The sequence below is a fragment of the Hemicordylus capensis genome, chromosome 3 (genome assembly GCF_027244095.1).
Source record: "Hemicordylus capensis ecotype Gifberg chromosome 3, rHemCap1.1.pri, whole genome shotgun sequence".
NCBI lineage: Eukaryota > Metazoa > Chordata > Lepidosauria > Squamata > Cordylidae > Hemicordylus > Hemicordylus capensis.
Window position 1 is genome coordinate 91562167 of NC_069659.1, and position 15387 is coordinate 91577553.

Here is a 15387-nt window from a genome sequence, read left to right on the forward strand (position 1 = left end):
ATGCTTGCCTGGAAGCAGTAATGGGCTGGATGAAAGAGAATAAACTGAAGCTGAATCCAGATAAGACGGAGGTACTTATTGTGCAAGGTCAGAACTCCAGAGACTATTTTGATCTACCTGTTCTAGATGGGGTCACACTTCCCCAAAAGGAACAGGTGTACAGTGTGGGAGTACTTCTGGATCCACAGCTCTCCTTGGTTTCTCAGGTTGAGGCGGTGGCCAAGGGTGCTTTCTATCAGCTTCGGCTGATACGCCAGCTGCGTCCATTTCTTGAGATCAGTGACCTCAAAACAGTGGTACATTTGTTGGTAACCTCCAGACTTGACTTCTGTAATGCTCTCTATGTGGGGCTGCCTTTGTACGTAGTCTGGAAACTTCAGTTGGTTCAGAACGCGGCAGCCAGGTTGGTCTCTGGGTCATCTCGGAGAGACCACGTTACTCCTTTGCTGATTGAGTTACACTGGCTGCCGATAGGTTTCCGGTCAAAATACAAAGTGCTAGTTATAACTTACAAAGCCCTAAACGGCTTAGGCCCTGGGTATTTAAGAGAACGGCTTCTTCGCTATGTGCCCCACTGCCCATTGAGGTCATCTGAGGAGGTCCGTCTCCAGTTACCACCAACTCGTGTGGTGGTCACACAGAGACGGGCCTTCTCAGCTGCTGCCCCGAGATTGTGGAATGCACTCCCTGCTGAGTTACTATCCTCCCCATCTCTGGCTATTTTTAAAAAGCATTGGAAAACCCCTTTTCTCCCTCGAAGTAGGAGGTCACTGCTTACATAGGGTTATCTTCCACTCCTTTGCTCCTAATAGACAGGAAGTCTCATGTCTTTCAGGTGTCGTAGGTCTGCCCCCTTTCCGGGCATGCTCAGGTACGTCCCCAGTTTCTTCCTGTCTATGCTCCTGATCAGACACACGAGGCCATAGGCCCGCTCTTCTATCTAATTCCATCCACTTTGGTGAGCTATACCTTTCTGTTCTGTTTACCGGGATGGACCCTTCTCAGGCTGGGGATACCCTAGCTGGCTCCTTATCAGAGGGCACAGGGGAGGAAGAGAAAAATAGGACAGCCATCAAGAAGGCCACTAAGCGGCTCCACCATCTTTCCTCGGGCACACATGGCCCAGAAAAGAAAAAGAGTGCTCCCCAGGTTAAGGGAGACAAGGGCAAAAAGTTAACTACTACTGCCCCGAGACAGAGCGAGCGCATTCTGATCCAGGCTATCTGCAGCGGCTCGCTGCAGCAGCCCGGGAATACGGGAAACCATGTGGCTGGCGCACAAGCGGGAACCCCTCTCCCGCCCCCCCTAGGGCCCCTGATCCCCCCCAACCCAGGTGCCCAGGCACAAGTGGCAGAACAGGGGGGAAGAGGAGACTCTCTGGCACAACCTCACCCAATCTCCTTCCCTTCCCCTGCGAACCACGTGGGGGAGACAATACAGCAGCCGCTTAGCGGCTTTTTGGCCGGCAGGAGCAGCCCGCGTGCCGCGGCTTCAGCCGCCGCCGAGAGCACTGTAGCTCCAGCCCCTGCAGCAGCGGTGAGCTCCATTCCCGGCCCCAACCCCCCGAAGGGCTCCTCGGCTGCACGTCCCTCTGCAGCAGGCTCCGCTCACCTCCCTCCGGTGACCGGAGTGCCAGTCAGCCGGGCGGCGGAGGCGCTCGGCTCAGGAACGAGCGCCGCAGCAGCGGGCTCCTCCCCAACCAACTCTGGCTCCGGGCTTTCCGCGCCAGCAGCCGGAGCACAGATCAGCTGGGTTGAGGGCTACAGCCAGGAAACGGGCTTAGCGCACACCGCGCCGCCCCCTTCTCCCGCGGCGACGGCAGCGGTAATGGCCACTGAGCTAGATCTGGCCAGGCAAGATCCAGCCAGGGGAGTTAGCCCCCTAACACAGCCATCGACGGGCTCAACACACCCGGCCCCTCGTTCCGTATGTGTGCCGGTACTGCCTCCTCCCACCTCGCTTACACTTCAGGACAGGGTGCAGCCGCCCAACCAGCTAGCAAAGGCTACTATGCACACCTTGGGAAGGACACCTGCGGGGGTGGGCGCAAAGCCTGGGAGCCTCTCACCCTCAGTAGGTTCCTGCGAGCGCATGCCAGTCTGGGCGAAGCCTCGATGCCTCTCACCCAGAACGACCCCCTACGGGCACAGACCAGGATGGGCGAAGCCACGGTGCCGCTCACCCATGCCACCTTGGTTCAGGCGCCGGGCAGGCTGGGTGAAGCCTATGGGCCTCTCACCCCCAGCACAGGAGGCCCGCCACACAGAGCAGGCGAGGAAACAAGACAAGAACTGGCGTGGCGCCTACTCAACGCTCGCCTGGACTCACTGCCATGCTCTGCTGCCGAGGAGAGGGCGGCCAGACTGCAGCCGCAGCCGTAGCCGTTGGAGCCCCCAGTGGAGCTCGTACGGGATAGCACCCCGGACCTCCACCAGGTGAGTGGCATGCACGGGGACCCCAATTTGCAGCAGGACATGTCTCTATGGGTCCGGGACATGATGACCAGAGAACTGAGAGTGAGCGCCAGAGACCTCTCACGCTCGGTCAAGGAGATGGTGGCCCTAGAAATGAGGAGATTTACAGGGGCACCCCCCAACTTATCACGTCAGCCCTCGGCCAGACATTATCGCTCTAGCGCTTCCTCTTCACCCTCCGACAGCAGCCCAGAAAGGGCAGCCCCGACCAGGGGGCGGTCCAGGAGGGGGCGCCGCCAGCCCCCAGGGGGAGAAGGCGTGGACACCCAGAAAGCCAACCTCCCCAGCACCAGTAATGGGAGAGGAGCGGGGGCCCCCACATCAGCTCAGGGCAGACCGCCCTCAAGCAACCCCATAAGGGTCACCCCAGATCGGGGTTCAAATCCCGATGTATCAGGGGAGGTGGTATCTGACAAGGAGGAAGGGGAGCTCTCCGAAGAGGAGGTTCCCCAGAGACCCAGCCCCATCCTGAGGCTCTTCGCACAGGAGGCATACAAGGTTCTCCTCTCAAAGGTCAAGAGGGTCATTAACGCGGCGGCCGCCCCACCTGACACACAGGAGGCGGCCGGCCAGCTTTCACAGGAGGTCTTTCCTACCCCTTCCAGTCAACACCAACCTGTGGTTCCCTTTCCACCTCTCTTCCAAAAAACTATGTTGTCCGAATGGGAGAACCCCGCCTCCACTAAACTTCTAAGTTCCTTTTCCAGGAGGTTCTACATGCTGCCAGAAGAGACGATGGCAGAGATTTCTATACCAAAAGTGGATACACCGGTCGTGGCCTTGGTCTCTGGCGCCATTATGAACAAAGAGGGGGATGAACAGCTGAAAGGGCCAGAGGACAGGAAAGCGGATTGTCTCTTGCGCAAGGCCCACGGGGCCTCAGCAACGGCCATTCGGGCCTTCGCATCAACATCCATTATGGCCCGGGCCTCGGTGTTGTGGATAAAGGACCTCCTCACTAAGATAGAGCCCGGTCAGACGGAGCTGCGTCTAGGTCTGAATAAGCTGGCAAAGGCCGCCGCCTTCATGGCAGACGCGAGCCTAGACTCTATTCAGTCTTCATCCAGAGCCATGGCAGCGAATGTGGTCCCACGCAGGTCTCTTTGGCTAAAGAACTGGCGAGTGGACGACAAGTCCAAAGCCAACTTGGCCTCCACCCCCTTCAAAGGTGGTAACCTATTTGAGGAGGCTCTAGACGAGGTGTTAGTGGAGACTCAGGATAAGAAAAGGGCCATGCCAGCGGCTCGCAGGGATGGCCGCAGCTGCTTCCGCACTAACCGACAACCTTTTCGCTCCTCCAAGCAGGCCTTTCGTTTTCGAGACCAACGCCCCAACAGGTCGCAGGGACGAGCCCAATGGGGAAACACCAACCGTGGGAACCAGAGGAACAAAACAGGTTTCCGCCACTACACGGCCCCCCCAGTCCGGGGGAAGACAAAACAGGAAACAAAATTGACTATCTACCAGTAGGGGCCAGGCTCCAGCACTTCGCCCCCAGGTGGACGAGGACAACAGGGTTCTAAACACACTCCAGTCCGGCTACTGCCTGGAGTTTACCACACGGCCGCACAACCAGTTCCTCATCTCTCCAAAGTCCAGAGAGCAGAACAAGCACATCCAAATGGAGCAGGCTATTCACCATCTGCTCCACATCCAGGCGATAGAGCCTGTGCCATCGACCGAGTTATGTCATGGCGTTTACTCCATCTTGTTCTTGGTGCCCAAGAGAGATGGTTCGTGGCACGCAGTCTTAAATCTCAGGCAGTTAAACCGTTTCATTCGCAAGAGGCGTTTCCGCATGGAATCCCTCCATTCCATCAGGGAGGCGGTCGCCCCCGGCGATTTCCTAGCCTCGCTAGATCTCACAGAGGCCTATCTCCACATACCTATTGCTCCCGTTCACAGAAGGTTCCTCAGGTTTTGTTACAACCAGAAACATTTCCAGTACAGGGCCCTACCATTTGGTCTCTCCTCGGCCCCAAGGGTCTTCACCAAGGTGCTGGCTGCCCTGGTGGGACACATGAGATTAGAGGGGCTAAGGGTCCATGCGTATTTGGACGATGCACATTCCTTACAACAGGCGGAAGCGGATGTTTGCAAGGTCCGCCTACTGCTCAGTACACATGGGTTCTTGGTGAACGACTCAAAGAGCCAGTTCCGGCCGTCCAGGACGTTATTACACCAGGGGGCCTGGTTCGACACGGGGGCAGCGACCATATCACTTCCCCCGGAAAGGAGGGAGAAAATCCGCAAGCAGATTCAACCTCTCTTGCAGAGACGCCAGGTAGAGGTCTCGTTACTGGCCCAATTACTAGGGTCCATGATCGCGTGCATAGAATGCCTACCTTGGGCAAGGTGGCACGCGTGTCCGTTACAGTGGACGCTGCTGCCATTCCAGGATGAGATTGCCTCCCGTTCTGGCAGGAAGGTCCCCCTACTGCTTCGGGTGAGGCAGTCCTTCCGATGGTGGTTGTCCCCTGCAGCAAAAAAGGGGAACCCCTTAAGGGAACCCATTAAGGGAACCCAACAGGGTGATCGTCACTACGGACGCCAGCCTGACGGGCTGGGGGGCGCACTACAGGGAGCAGACTGCTCAAGGCCTATGGTCCCCAGAGGAAGCCCCTCACAGCATCAATTGGCTAGAATTGAGGGCCATCAGACTGACCCTGTTACAGTTTTCATCCCACCTTCGGGGAGAGCACGTATTAGTGAGAACAGACAACATAACAGCCAAGGCCCACATAAATCGGCAGGGGGGTACCAAGTCGAGATCCCTGATGGAGGAGTCCAACTTACTCTTCCAGTGGGGTGAGAGTCATTTGGCCTCGATCAGGGCAGAGCACCTGAGTGGGGAGGCCAACATCCAGGCGGACTGGCTGAGCCGCCAGACAGTGGACCAGTCGGAGTGGGCTCTCCACCCCGAGACCTTCAGCCTGATACAGCAACACCTGCGGTCTCCCCAGGTGGATCTGTTCGCATCCCCGTCGAACAGCAAGCTTCCCCGTTACTTCACGCGGTTCCAACACCGCCTTGCGGAGGGAACTGATGCCCTGAACTCTCCTTGGCCACCAGGTCTCTTATACGCCTTTCCCCCAGTGGCCCTCATTCCAAGGGTTCTGGCAAGAATCTGAGAAAGGAAAGCACAGGTCATACTAGTGGCACCCTTCTGGCCCAGGCGACCTTGGTTCGCCGACCTGGTACTGCTCTCGTTAGTACCCCCCGTACCTCTGCCGCTAAGGTCAGACCTTCTGACCCAGGGGCCTCTGCACCATCCGGATCAAGGGTGGCTCCAGCTACACGCTTGGAGTTTGAGAGCAAGCAATTAGCAGAGAGAGGCTACTCAAAGACAGTACAGGACACCATCTTGGCGGCCAGGCGGCAGAGCACAAACAGGATCTACCAAACTACCTGGACCGCCTTCCTCAGATGGGCAAAGCGTAAGAAGGTGGACCCCTGCTTGTCCAGGGTTCCCCAGGTACTCGCCTTCCTACAGGCGGGGCTAGACCAGGGCCTCAGGCCCAATACTCTGAGACGACAGGCCTCAGCGCTGGCGTCGGTCCTCAAGTTGAGGAAGGCTGGGAACAACTTGCTCCATCCTCACCTTTCCCGTTTTCTGCGGGGAGCAAACAACATTGCACCCCCGCCTGTCCATCGTTTTCCCTCATGGAACCTTAATAAGGTCCTAAATGCCCTTACCCTGGCTCCCTTCGAGCCGCTCTCCTCCATTCCCCTCAAGTACCTTTCCTACAAGGTTCTTTTCCTGGTGGCCGTCACCTTGGCCTGCAGAGTGTCAGAGCTGGGAGCGCTATCTATAAGGAAAGAGCTTTGCGTTTTTCAGCCTGATGCTGTGATTTTAAAGACCGACCCTACCTTTGTTCCAAAGGTAAACTCCATGTTTCACTGGTCTCAGGCAATAGTTTTGCCCTCCTTCTGTCCGAAGCCCAAGCACCCACAGGAACGTAGCTGGCATTCCCTAGACGTGCGCAGGGCCCTGCGCACATACATTCGGAGGACTAAAGACCTAAGAAGGTCTGAAGCCCTCTTTGTGTCCTTCCACGCTACTTCCCTGGGCTCCAAGGCGTCCAAGGTCTCCTTGGCACGCTGGCTACGGGCATGTATTGCTTCAGCATACCAGGCCTTGTCCTTACAAGTGCCCCGCGGCATCACGGCGCACTCTACCCGAAGCGCAGCCACTTCGGCAGCCTTCTCGGCACAGGCACCATTGGGGGAAATTTGCCGCGCAGCCACATGGTCTTCCATTTCCCCCTTCCTCAAACATTACAAAATTGATTCGCTAGTTGCAGAGCAGGCGGCCTTCGGGCGCACAGTACTGCAACAGGTGGTGGAGCACTGATCCACTTTACCCCCCGGGATCCTATACTGCTCTGGTAGGTCCCTATGTAAGCAGTGACCTCCTACTTCGAGGGAGAAAGAAACATTGGTCTTACCGTGAAGGGTTCTTTCTCCTCTGAAGTAGGAGGTCACGCGGCCCTCCCGTGGATCAGGAACCATCTAGGATCAGGCCAGGCCTCCTTCTGACTATCGCTCTTAGCCCGGCACCACAGGCAGGTTCCGGCTGACCGCTACGGCAGCACCAAATCATTACCAATTCGCATATATTCATACTAATACCTCAGGTCTTCTATCCTATTCGTGTCTAAGCTCCGGACTTTCCTTGCATGCCTTCCGCTATCTGCTTCTACTTATTCCATTGTCAAACCTGAACAACAACAGGCTGATCACCAGAGGCAACAGTCGGAACTGGGGACGTACCTGAGCATGCCCGGAAAGGGGGCGGACCTACGACACCTGAAAGACCTGAGACTTCCTGTCTGTTAGGAGCAAAGGAGTGGAAGATAACCCTATGTAAGCAGTGACCTCCTACTTCAGAGGAGAAAGAACCCTTCACGGTAAGACCAATGTTTCTTTTTTAACCCAAGCCTTCTCAGGTTTTTAATTTAAAAATACTGTTAGTTAATTTTATGGTTTTTAAATTATTGTATTGTTTTAACTTTTATATGTGTTGTACGTTTAACTGTGTTAACCTTTTATGTGTTTTAATTGTTGTTAGCTGCCCAGAGACGTAAGTTTAGGCGGGGTATAAATTTAATTAATAAATAAATAAAATAAATCTAAAGTATTATACTGGCACAGTAGTGCTAGTATAAAGTTGTTTCAACGTTCTTCCATTATAAACCCTGAACATTCTATTGGCCATAAAACTGAAGCAGTCTGTCAAGTCCATTTGACTGCGCACCGACATCAACTAGGTGACAAGAGACACCACTCCTCCAAATTTGGTACGGTTTGGTTCAAAAATGGCTGAGGTACAGCAGTTTAAACATCACTCCTAAGAATAGATGCCTCCTGCATTTGTTACACTTTTTTTGGCCAACAGATAACACCTCTTATTTCAAAATGTTCTTTAGAAATTCAGGTATATGCTGGAGCATAATCCTGTATTGCTTTGGAAAAAATGATCCAGTATAGGTGCTTTAATGTTCATTTTGACCACCGAGAGTTCTGAGGACAGAGTTGGGAGGGAGCAGTGTTCCCCCTAAGGCATGCACATGTACACTCACAAGTTTTTTTTAAAATGTCAGCTCAGTTTACTTAAGATACCACTCAGGTTGAATCAGGAAGGACCCACTCTGTACGTGTGCCTACACACTGCCTTGATACTGCTGCCCAGAGCAAAACTCATTTTGCACACAAATTAAAAAGGTTGGTCTCTGGGTCATCTCGGAGAGACCACGTTACTCCTCTGTTGATGAAGCTACACTGGCTGCCAATAGGTTTCTGGGCAAAATACAAAGTGCTAGTTATAACTTACAAAGCCCTAAATGGCTTAGGCCCTGGGTATTTAAGAGAACGTCGTCTTTGCTATGTGCCCCACTGCCCATTGAGGTCACTTGAGGAGGTCCGTCTCCAGTTGCCGCCAACTCGTTTGGTAGCTACACAGAGATGGTCCTTCTCAGCTGCTGCCCCAAGATGGTGGAATGTGTTCCCTACTTAGATACGAGCCTCCCCATCTCTGGCAGTTTTTAAGAAACTTCTGAAAACACATCTCTTCAACCAAGCTTTCTCAGCTTTTTAAAACTTGTTTTTAAATTGTTTTGGCTATTTAATTGGTGTTTTATGATGTTTTAATTGTTGTAAACCGCCCTGAGCCTTTTGGAAGGGCGGTATAATTTTTTTAAGTAAGTAAGTAAATAAATAAATAAATAATAAAAATAGAGAGCTCACTGGTTGGGAGGGGCAAGTCTTGGCAAGTGACTTCCTAGTTTTCAATGCAGCTGCTTGATAAGGATAGTCTAGTAGTGCTCTGGCATGCACACATTCCCTTGCTGTGCTCCTTTTTATGGGCTTTTATTTTCTCCTTCCATTGAGACAGCAGCAAGGAGCCTTGTCAGGTCATACAGGTGGGGCGAAGTGGCTAATGGACTTAGGAGGGAGGCGGTGGCGATAAGGTGGCTAAAGGTAAAGTGTGCCATTGAATAGGTGTTCTGGCGACCGCAGAACCCTGTGGTTGTCTTTGGTAGAATACAGGAGGGGTTTACCATTGCCTCCTCCCACGCAGTATGAGACGATGCCTTTCAGCATCTTCCTATATCACTGCTGCCCGATATAGGTGTTTCCCATAGTCTGGGGAACATACCAGTGGGGATTCGAACCGGCAACCTCTGGCTTGGCCCTTGAAAAGGCACACAAAGCAGAGGCAGACTGCCTTTGAACATGGACTTTCTACATTAGAGAGATGCTGCCTGTGAATATGGAGGCTCCATTGAGCCAGCAAGGGTAGGAGCTACTGTTAAACTTCCCTTTTTCACATTCACATTCCCAACCAGAATTGCCTTTTCAAAATAACTGCAAATTCAGTCATCTAAAAAGCTTTCAGTTTAAGATGAGAGTTAAGATGCTTTCAGTGTTCACTTGTATTCTGAAAAGTGTGGAAATTGCAAGTTAAGGTGCCCATCTTAACTTCTGCACCGTATAAGCTGCCAAGATTTTGTACAGTCTCATATATTATGCTTTAGAAATGAGACTCCATGCACCCACACTTTGCCTTGGTCTTTCAGCTGGACATTGGTCTGGAGAGGATGCATCTAGGTAGAAGTTTGGGCTGGAGAGGATGCATCTAGGTAGAAGTCCAACAAGTGTAAGACTATTGCTAGAGAGTCCTCTGATGAATTTCTGCCTGATACATTTTTACAGGGCCCAGTGCTTCCCCCAAATGCTACCTGTGTAGTAAATGTCCAGCCAGAAATTTAAGAAGTCCACAACCCAGCCACAATAACTTCCTACAGATATACCTGGTTTCTTTCTGTTTTATGCCTCCAGAAGGCACAGTTCTTTACCCAAATGCTATGTAGTATAGCAGGACTGGAGACCTTTACACGTGAGTAAAGGTCACCTACACTTGTGAGTAGACCCCATACTCTCTTATGAGAACTTTGCCTCCTTACAAGGGAATAGGCCTTCCATTTTTACTTGCCAGTAGACCTGAACTTATTTGTGGGCAGACATCACATGCTTACTCACAAATAAACATGAGGAAGACCAGTTGTCTCATATATAAGATGTGAGACTCACACTTGTGAGTAGGCAGTACATCCTTATTTGTAAGTAGCCCCTCAGCCTTAGCAGCAGATGTCACATGTGTGAGTAGGTCTACTCTTGAGAAAGCATGCAAGGTTTGCTCCTGAGTAGTGTTGCAGGTCTATTCACAAGTAAGGGTGTAGTTACTCATGAGTGAAGTGTTTATTGGCTAGAGGTGTTTGGTGACTAGTCAGTACTGGGCTTTCTCTGTGGCTGCTTCAGGGCTGTGGAATGTACTCTCTGTCAAAATAAGAGCATCTCTATATGCTTGCTTTAAAAAAGATCCCTAAGACACACCTGTTTTCTCAGGTTTTTAATTGAAACTAATTTTAAACTATTTAATTGCTTTTATTATGTGAAAGTGTGTTCTGTTTTTTATATTGTATTTTCAATTATGTCAGTTATGTACACTACCTAGAGATGCATATATCAGTTGATATATAAATATGATCAATGATTAGTGTTACCTGAGTGTGTGGTGTCTATTCATAAGAACCCAAGATATATATAATGTTGTTTTCTCATTTTCTATGGTATAGGGAGGTCATCCTAACGTGATGGGTTTGTCAGCCTCTGCATGCTCTAGACAGGACCAATCAAATTTCAGGCTCAGCTTATATAGTCAGGCAACTGTCAGTCAACTCCCCAGTTCCAGTCCTGTCTTGCTCTTAGACTGTGCTTGGTTCGAGAGTTCCGTAACTCTTCTGCTATTTCAGGTTATTCAGGCTAGTTCTATCCTTTTCTCCTTTCCCTTTTTTCTTCGGTGTGCAAGGAGGGGAAGGGAGTTCGCAGCTCGAATTGGTTAAAATTGTTTATTGTTACTACAATTTCGACTTGTCCATTTGGATTATGGAAGCGTCCCAGGTTGGGGACCATTTGAGGGGTTCTCTCTCTGAGGGACCTCTGTCAGAATCTCGGGGCAAGGACCCCATGGCATTGCTTTTTACCGCCTTAAACCCTCCCGAGTTAACTGCTCTTCAGCCAGGAGGTTTACCCTTGCCGATCGCAGCTTCGATATCGGCTGTGGAAAGTGCTATTGAGGTGTTCTAGCCTAAAAAGGCGTCTAAAAAGTCTATAAACACCTCAAGGATTCTGAGGGCACTAAAAGGCGAAAGAAGCGCAAACTCGCTCTGGGAGCTCCCCTCAGTGAGCGGCTGCAGTTGCAGGCGGTTCGTGGCCAACAGCCCGATTTTTCCCCACCCAATAAAGTGCCGGCAGCCATTTTAGAAGCAGCTCCGGCTGCTGGAAAAGCCGCGCTTGGCGCTTTGAAAGTTGCGGCTATTCAGGGGAAGGATTTGATTGCCGTTACCGCTGTGCCCCTAGTAACTGCATTGGGCAGTATTGTGGATGGAGATGTTTGCGCCATTGACCCCCCTCGGGGTCCGAATTTACCGCTTGACCCACCAGCGGGTCCGTTGTTGCCTACAGTGCCTGTAAGGTCAGTTAAACCGCTCCTGGTTTCAAATAGCCCTAATCTGATTTCTGGCTCTCCCCCAGACCCTCCTCAGGGTCCGTTGTCTATGGATAACGCTTCTTCTAAGGGACCTGCTTTGCCTGCTGGCAGTATCTTGCAGGGGCTGCATGTTTCGTCTGATGTGGCACAATGGCTGGGAGATTTCATTACAAGACAGTGTCTCTCCGTGGTCACTCCCTTGTTGGGAACTAATTCTGTTCCAGTAGTCCCCGGTACCTCAGTACCTCTTACAAGACAAGGGCATACTAGACACCCTTCATTTCCCTCTTCTCCTGACTCCAGCCCTGCTAGGCGGGCTATTCCTCTTGGTGAGAAGGAGAAATTCCTGGGAAAGCGTCATAGATTTTTTCGTAAGAGAAGGCAGCCCAGGTCATCATCCTCTTCGGAGGAGGTGCCTGCCATGGTCCCTAGAAGACTGGTACCTGTACCTTCTCCTATACCTGCTGTTCCTGGTACGCTACCTTTGGCTTCAGTACCAGCTTTACCTACGCTGGTTCCTAGACCTGTACCACAACAGCCACCACAACGGCCTCCACCAGGGGGTGCGCAGCCTAACGTCCCCATGTCTTCAGACACACATTCTTCCGAATCTGAGAAAGAAGAAGGGGAATTGTTGGATGAGCAGGCACCCCGCAGAAAAGCCTAGTTCCACACGGCTTTTTTCCTTATCAGAATATGAGGTCCTCTTGACAAAAGCTAAAAGGGTCATTAAGGATGTAGCCCCAGAAACTGGGGTGGTGGCTGCGTCCAGCCTAGATCAGGATGTTTTTCCTTCAACGGCTGCTTTGGCGGCTACAGTACCCTTCCCTACCTTGTTCAAGGATGTCATGATGGCGGAATGGGGCGTCCCTGTATCTTCAAAGCCTACCTTGTCTATTCCTAAAAAGTTGTATAACCTGCCTAATGACATTATGTCTGTTTTAGTGGTTCCTGTGGTGGATGGCCTGGTGGCACAACTGGTGTCAGGTGCCTTGATGAGTAAGGAAGGCGAGGAACACCTGAAGTTCCCTGAGGAAAAGAAAGCGGATCACCTGCTCCGCAAAGGTCACGAGGCTTCTGCCACTGTTACTAGGGCAGCAGCAACTAATTCAATTTTTGCAAGGGCGTCTCTCCTTTGGACAAAGGAGTTGATTAAACTCATACCTCCTGAAGATGTGGTACTCCATCAAGGGGTGAATAAGCTTGCTAAAGCTGCTGCTCTTATGGCCGATTCGTCTCTGGATTGCATTCAACATGCTTCCAGGGCTATGGCTACGGGTATAGCAGTTCGAAGGGAATTGTGGCTCAAAAATTGGCATGTGGACTCTAAATCCAAAGTTACATTGGCTGCTACGCCTTTCCTGGGAACAAAATTAGTTGGGGAATCTCTAGAGCCTCTTTTGATCAATACCAAAGACAAGAAAAAGGCTATGCGTAGCGAATTTTGGAGGTCCTTTCGTGGGAATTCCTCCTCCTCCGTATCAATTTTCCTTTCGTCCCAACAGACCTTTTGGCCGATCTCCGGGGGGTCAATACAGAGATAATGCCAGAGAGAAACAAGGCCAGTCGTTCAGACCCGCCTGGCGTCAACCCTGGAACAACCGTGGCAGAGGAACCAACAGATTCCAGTTCCGAGGTTTCCCCAACGCCGCTGCTCAGCAAAATCGTAAGCAATGACGCGATTCCGGTGGGAGGCAGGCTTCTAAATTTTTCAGAGGCCTGGGCGGTAACCTCTTCCGATCAATGGGTTCTCCGCACTGTTTGTCAGGTTTACACTATAGATTTTTTGACACCGCCTCCCGATTTTTATTTGGTGACACCTACATCCAGGGTTCGGTCGAAGCGGTTGTTGATGGATCAAGCCATTCAACATCTGCTGGATATTCGGGCTATAGAGCCCGTACCGTTGACAGAATCATGTGTAGGCGTATTTTCCTTGATCTTTTTGGTACCCAAAAAGGACGGTACCTGGTGAGCGATTCTAGACCTGAAGCGGTTAAACCGTTATGTCAGGAAAAGGTCTTTTCGTATGGAGTCTCTGAAGTCAATCAAGGCCACAGTTCGATCAGGGGATTTTTTGGCGTCCATTGACCTGTCCGAAGCATACCTACATGTACCAATTCATCCAGCCTATCGGCGATCCCTGCGGTTCTCATACGATCAGAAGCAGTATCAATACAGGGCCCTCCCATTCGGGCTATCCTCGGCGCCTCGTGTATTTACCAAATTGATAGTCGCAGTCATTGCACACATCCGTCTTCAGGGGATACATATTCATCTGTATCTCGACGATTTGCTTCTCCAGTCGGCCTCCCGGGGACTTGCTACCAGGACTATACATCAGACGGTTCAAATTTTGGTGGAGCACGTTTTTGTGATAAACCATCAGAAAAGCCATTTACAACCGTCCCAGTGCCTCCAACACCTGGGGGCATTGTTCAATACTCGGACGGCCACGGTGTCTCTAACACCAGAACGCCGAGAGAAATTGACCTTGATCATCGCTCCGTTGCTTCACAAATGCAGTTGTCCTCTCATGCTTCTTGCCCAGATCATGGGGATGATGATAGCGTCTCTAGAGTGCACACCTTGGGCGAGATGGCACTCCAGGCCCCTTCAGTGGGCCATTCTGCCTTTTCAAACGGTAATTATGGAAAGGAGGCAGTTGATGATCAGATTGCATTGCAAGGTCAGGGCTTCGCTGCAGTGGTGGCTGTCACCAGCACTGGAGAGAGGACTGTCCTTCTGGTCACCGGCGAAGCTGGTGGTCACTACGGACGCAAGCCTCTCCGGATGGGGAGCTCATTGTCTCATACACCATGCTCAGGAAGTGTGGTCCGGGGCGGATCTGAGGAACAACATAAACTGGCTCGAGTTGAAAGTGGTCCGCTTGGCACTTCTCCATTTTCAGAATCTAGTGGAAGGGAGGCATGTCCTCATAAGGACCGACAATGTGACTGCAAAGGCCCATGTGAATCATCGGGGGCACCAGGTCCAAGGCTCTCATTCGAGAATCAAATCTGTTATTCGCTTGGGCGGAAAAGCATCTAAGATCGGTCATGGCGGAGCACCTGAGCGGCGTTGCAAACTTACAGGCAGACTGGCTGAGCCATCAGTGGCTGGACCCTGCAGAGTGGGCTCTGCATCCAACTGTCTTCAATCAAATTGTAGACAAGCTGGGGTTTCCTGTGTTGGATCTCTTCGCGTCTCACCACAATGCCAAGCTATCCAGATTTTACACTCGCTACAGCTGTCCTCAGGCGGCCGGGGTGGATGCTCTTACGTCACCATGGCCTCCGGGTCTACTGTATGCCTTCCCGCCGGTTCTGATTATCTCTTTGGTGATAGCCATGTTTCTTGCAGAGACAGCAGAACTTATTCTGGTAGCTCCTTACTGGCCTCATAGGCCGTGGTTTTCGGACCTACTAGACCTGTCCATTCTTCCACCATGGCCCATTCCTCTGAGATCGGATCTCCTTTCTCAGGGGCCCCTGTTTCATCCGGATCCAGAGTGGCTACGGCTTCACGCATGGAGATAGAGTTCTGGGTGCTAAAGTCTAGGGGTTACTCTCCTCAGGTTCAGGATACTATCCTGGCGGCCAGGAGACCATCTACTTCTCGCATATATCAGCTCACGTGGTCGGCTTTTTGCACCTGGGGGGGTCAAGCACTCGGTTCACCCTCCTTCGGCAGGTGTGTCGGAGGTCCTGGATTTCTTACAGGCTGGCCTTGATATGGGTCTTCGCCCGAATACCTTGCGCCGCCAAACTTCGGCTTTGTCTTCAGTGTTAGATCTTTCTGTTCCAGGATCATCGGGGTTGCACCCTCACATTAGTAGATTCTTGCGGGGTGCAAACAATT

The 15387-nt window shown here is 51.7% G+C and overlaps 1 protein-coding gene across 2 annotated transcripts in view; it reads left to right on the plus strand.

Annotated features, from left to right (window-relative positions):
- DYRK1A (dual specificity tyrosine phosphorylation regulated kinase 1A) overlaps window positions 1-15387 on the plus strand; it is a 192351-nt gene that overhangs the window by 77376 nt on the left and 99588 nt on the right. Inside the window, exon 3 of one of the 2 annotated variants that reach the window (XM_053307634.1) lies at window positions 13032-13192. The exons of the other annotated variant lie outside the window; for it this stretch is intronic. The gene's annotated coding sequence lies outside the window, so the exon portion shown is untranslated. The remainder of the gene's footprint in view (window positions 1-13031; window positions 13193-15387) is intronic. 2 annotated transcript variants of the gene reach the window in all.